Source organism: Pinus tabuliformis, chromosome 4_1 (genome assembly GCF_031772625.1).
Source record: "Pinus tabuliformis cultivar Carrire ecotype Pingquan chromosome 4_1, CPIR1, whole genome shotgun sequence".
Lineage (NCBI taxonomy): Eukaryota > Viridiplantae > Streptophyta > Pinopsida > Pinales > Pinaceae > Pinus > Pinus tabuliformis.
In genome coordinates, this window is record NC_142303.1 from 175,282,843 (window position 1) to 175,288,842 (window position 6,000).

Consider the following 6,000-nt stretch of genomic DNA (forward strand, 5'->3'; position numbering starts at 1 on the left):
CAGATCAGACAATGGAGGTGAATATTGCAAGAAAGAGTTTGATAGGTATTGTTCAAAGAATGGAATTTGCAGAGAGAAGACAGTTTCAGGAACACCACAAGAAAATGGTGTGTCAGAAAGGATGAACAGGACAATCATGGAGCGTGCAAGGTGCATGAGATTGCATGCAGGATTGCCTTTACAATTTTGGGCAGATGTTGTAGATACTGTTGTTTATCTAATAAACAGAGGGCCCTCAAGTTCCTTGGATGGTGGTATTCCAGAGGAGGCATGGACAGCTAAAAAGGTAAGCTACTCTTTTTTGAAGACTTTTGGTTGTGAAGCCTTTGTCCACATTAATAAAGAAAATAGAACAAAGCTTGAGGCAAAATTAAAGAAATGTACCTTTATTGGATATGGTGTTAATGATTTTGGTTATCACTTTTATGATTATGAAAAACACAAAATCATTAGGAGCAGAGATGTCATATTCAATGAAAAGGTTTTGTATAAGGATCAACTGTAGGAAAATAAACAGGAAAAAGAAAACAAAGAATACACAATGCTTGACGAGATCACAGAAAAAGTGATGGTGCCTGAAAATCATAATGATCAACATCCAGAACAACAACCACAACAGCAACAAGCACCTCAAACACCTGAAAGTGGTGTTAGAAGATCTACCAGGATAAGTAGACCCCCTGAACGATACTCTCCTTCATTATATTATGTATTGTTGACTGATTCTGGTGAACCAGAATGTTATGAAGAAGCAGTACAGGTAGAAACTAGGAAGAAGTGGGAGCAAGCCATGAAAGAAGAGATGGACTCCTTAGCACATAACCAGACTTGGGACTTAGTCAGGTTGCCTGCAGGTCAAACAACATTCGAGAATAAATGAGTTTACAAGTTGAAGGAAGAAGATGGAGGTAGAAAAAGGTATAAAGCTAGACTTGTGGTGAAAGAGTTTGCATAGAAAAAGGGTATAGACTTTGATGAGATATTTTCTCCTAGTGTTATGGCTTCAATTAGAACTATTTTAAGTCTAGTAGCAGTTGAAGATCTGCATCTTGAGCAGTTAGATGTAAAGACAACCTTTCTCCATGGGGATTTGGAGGAAGAGATATGTATGTAGCAGCCACAAGGATACAAGGTAAAAGGGAAGGAGAAACTAGTGTGCAGGTTGAAGAAGAGATTGTATGGCTTAAAACAGGCTCCTAGGCAGTGGTATCTAAAATTTGATAGGTTTATGTCTGAACAAGGTTATATTAGATGTCACTCTGATCATTGTGTTTATCTCAAAAGGCAAAATGATGATAGCTATATTATATTATTATTGTATGTAGATGACATGCTTGTTGCAGGTTCTAACATGCAGGAAATAAATGTGCTCAAAAGAAAATTGGCGAACTCATTTACAATGAAGGGTTTGGGTGCTGCAAAACAAATCCTTGGTATGAGAATAACTAGAGACAGGAAGAATTGCAAATTAACATTGTCTCAAAGTGAGTACATAGAAAAGGTGTTGAAAAGGTTTAATATGCGGAATGCAAAACCAATTAGTATACCTTTGGCTAGCCATTTCAAATTAAGTAAGGAGGAGTGTCCCAAGACTCGGGAAGAAATGGCTCATAGGTCTAAAGTTCTATATGCATCAACAGTTGGAAGCTTAATGTATGCAATGGTCTGCACAAGGCCTGATATTTCACATGCAATGGGAGTTGTAAGTAGGTACATGAACAATCTAGGAAAAGAACATTGGATGGCAATGAAGTGGATTCTCAGGTATTTGAGAGGTACCACAAATCAAGCATTATGCTTTGGTGGTTCAAACATTGCTCTACAGGGATATGTTGATGCAGATATGGCGGGTGATAGAGATAATAGTAGGAGCACAATAGGGTATGTGTCTACTGTAGGTGGAACAACTGCCAGTTGGGTCTCAAAATTGCAAAGTGTTGTTGCACTCTCAACAACAGAAGTAGAGTATGTTGCTGCTACAGAGGCTAGTAAAGAAATGATCTAGTTACAAAGGTTTCTAGATGAATTGGGTAAGAAGCAGGAGTTGGGCAGGTTATACAGTGACAGCTATAGTGCCATACATCTTGCAAAGAACTCTGCATTTCATTCCAAGACTAAACATATACAGCTCAAGTACCATTTCATACGGTTAGCATTGGAAGATGGACAGTTGAAGCTCGAAAAGATACACACTAGCGAGAATCCTGCAGATATGTTAACAAAAGTTGTAACCAGGGAGAAACTGAGATTGTAAGAAGATGAGAAAGAACTAGGTCCAAAGTGGAGTCATTGTCCAGTAAATGAAGCAGCGGTGGAGTTGCTATAATTGGTCTTCAAGTGGGAGATTGTTGGGTGTGGACCCTGATTATCTTATGTATTCAAAGGTATTGCTGCATTGGACCCCAATTCATAATGGGGCGATAACGCCGCCCGTAAAATATTCGCTACAGGGGGGGTTCGGGGGAGGGGGGGGGGCATGGCTGTGACCTTTGGGAGCCCCCCCCCCCTAGCGGGGGGATCGGGGGCAACGCCCTCGAAGCTAAAAATACATGTAAAATTGCCTTGTAAAATGTTGTAATTTCGTAGTCAATCTGGGTCGTTCATTAGGCGGAGATCTGACAGTATAAGTTATGTTTAATTTAGGGTTTTTTGCCCTATAAGGCAATCCCTCACTATATATGAGGGAATTTTATTGTGTCTATGTAGAACTGTATTCTGAGTGAGGAAGAGAGAGGAGATTGAGAGCGAAAAGGGAATTACAGCAGATCTGCTGTAGGTTGTATCTTTTCATTTTGCTGGATAATATAAAAGGAAGGATTGGCTGTTTCTCCGTGGATGTAGCCCAAACTAGGTGAACCACGTATATCTGTGTCTCTCTTGTTTTATGTGTTTTCTGTGTTTATATTTCTACAATATTTTATGTGTTCCATTGCTCTGTAATATATAATTTTCTAATAGTTAGGTGGGTTTGGTAACCGGGCCACGAGGGAGGAGTTGGTATGGGAGGGAGGTAGTATGAATGTTCGTAACCGTTCAATGTTAACTGTGAGATGGGGAAGCGATATGTTATATAATGGATAGTGTTATGTTATATAACAGACAATGTTAAACATCGTTCAACGTTCAACGTAACGTGGTGAGAATATACCATTCAACATATGGGAGTATACCAGCAATGGTGAAGAGGAGTGTTTTGAGTAATATTCAATGTAACTGTGGTTTGGAGGTGATATGACAACATTAACACAACATTATGACAATGATATATATTATGAAAGAACTGCATAACCTGACATAAGGCAGTATGGGAGGAGGCAGAATTGATGTATGCAGGTTCAAGAGGTAACAATGATGCCACGATGTAATAAATACCACCACACTTTTGTTGTGCGCGATATCATTCAACACCGGGAGGCAACGGAGGAAGCCTCCAAATATGTAATCGGGAGTGTGGAGGAGATATAACCAGCGAAGTTATATGTACTCGAGAGTGTGGAGGAGATATAATCAGTGAAGTTATATGTAACCGGGAGTGTGAAGGAGATATAACCAACGAAGTTATATGTAACTAGGAGTGTGGAGGAGATATAACCAACAAAGTTATATGTAACCAGGAGTGTGGAGGAGATATAACCAGTGGACATCGTAACATCGTATGGGGGAGTATTATATATACCATGGGCCAAGATATATGTGAGCGGTGAGATATTACAGGATGTCAAATGCTACAGCAAGTTGGCATGGCAACATAAGGAGATCACAATGGTATACGTAGCAGTGTGATGGCCACCACTAATACATTCGACATACAATTATTTCAATATATAAACCAGTCTTCAAACGGAGTATAACACAACACACAATTTAAAAATAAGAGTTGACATACCATTCACCACAGTCACAACGCCTTCTCACTGCACCACAACACTTCTAGATAGCAAACCTCTGGCACCCTCATGCGTTCAACATCTCCGAGCAACAAACTCTAAATGGGAGCAGAAAATTGGTAGAATACAGGAGTTACAAGTCTAAAATGAGTCCTATGCTTTGATGCCATGTCAGGCCAAGAGGTAACTCCTCAAATGAAATTGTATTTTTCCATTAAGGTTAATCATAGATATATTCATGTAGGGAGAGACTCTTGGGCTTCGTCTCCCAATGTCACTTCATATTTCTATTCTCCTTATTTTCTATTTACACTATTTTACATATATTCACCCAATCCCAATGATTAGGTATCAACAAAATATGTTGTTCATAAGATGTTGAGTTACTCATTTAATAGTTTATTTAAAAGTTGTTCGTGAATACACTAAATTGATTCATCCCCCCCCCCCCCCAAGTTTAGTCAAGTTTCCAACAATTGGTATCAGAGTAGGTTCCTTTTATGTAAGCCTAACAACTAGAAGGTAGACCTGGTTGAGTCATTGGCTATCAAAGTGTACTTATGCTTACTACAACAAATTTGCATGAATGGAAAGAGAACGTAAAGGCATAACTGATAGCTTATTGACCTGGTGTATGGAACCTAATATTCGAACTATATTGTAAAGACTCCCCCTCTCAACAAGAAGACCAATGGAATGCTCAAGCAAAATGCATAATGTGTAAACAACCTTCACAATAAGGATCTTGGGAGAATAATAGATGCAAAAGAAATATGGGATAGGTTACAAGTCATGCATGAAGGAGATATTCATAACAGTGATGTAGAAAAGGAGAATAGAAGAGGTGATGAACAATCATCTGAAGGAGAAAGAGGTACAGTGTGAAAGGTTAGAGGCAAAAATTGTTTCAACAAGAATTGAGTTAGATGAAAAGAAAATATCATATAAAAAGTTAGAAGAGGAGATTGTCTCCATGAATAACTGAAAAGAGAAGAGTTGTAGCTCAAAGGTAGCCACCAACAAGGATAAAACAACTCCAAGAATACATGTACAAGAAGGTAGTAGTAGCATGATAAAAGATAAAATTAAGCAGCAATATCAAAAGCCCAAGAATGAGGTGAAGAAAAAGTCCTTTGTAAAAAGGTCATTTGCTCCTAGAGATGAGTTGAGCAAATTTAGAAGATCACAAAGGAGATTATTTGCTCCCTTAAAAGATATCAAGTTTTTTTCATGCCATGAACCTGGACATGTAGCAACATAATGTAAGAGCAATCAAATCAACACTAATCGGCAAAAGGTGCATCATACAATGAAGTTTCATCAAGCAAGCAAGCGGAGAAAATAACTATTCACCAGGTACACAAATCACTTCCATGGTTATTGTTTTTATGCAATGGATTTGGACATAAAACTGTTGAATGCAAAATGTATACAAAGAAGAAGATGAACTCAATAAGAAACACATCATTACCTCCATTTCTTAGCCACATAATATGTTATGTGTGTGATAATCTTGGCCATAAAGATTGCAAGCTGCCATATACCCTAAAGAGCTCTAGACAAAAGATGGAAGCAACTCCAAGCATACCAAACAATGAGTTAACAGGAAATGTGGACAACATAAGGCAACCCACTGAAGTATGGAAGAAGAGGAAAAAGGAGCAACTGTGATTTTAAGACAAAGTGAAGTCAGCCTAGTCTCAGGGGGAGTTTCTCATGAAACCAAATTTTGTCAGTGTTAGAGTGGTAGTTATGAAATATGTGAAGTCTCTACAATCATTTGAGCATCAACAAAAGAAGATTAGAATGACAAATAAGTAAGTTCATAGCACAATAATTTATTAAAGCTAAATCAACTTTCTTAATGTAGAAAACCATAAAGTTGGTTCAACATATGTTTAATACAAAATGACATTGAGTCATTTTGTCCTCCTAGACTATCATTACTTCATTGAATAAGTGTTTAGCGCATCTTGAAGAGCAAGAAGAAAATAGAAGAACCCTACACACAGGTAAATCAATAAAAAGTGAGATCTAGAAGCATTGTTGGGCGAATCATTCCCAACAGAAAGCCTCGAACTCATGTTTATTCGAGCCTAACCTCGTTTTTTAT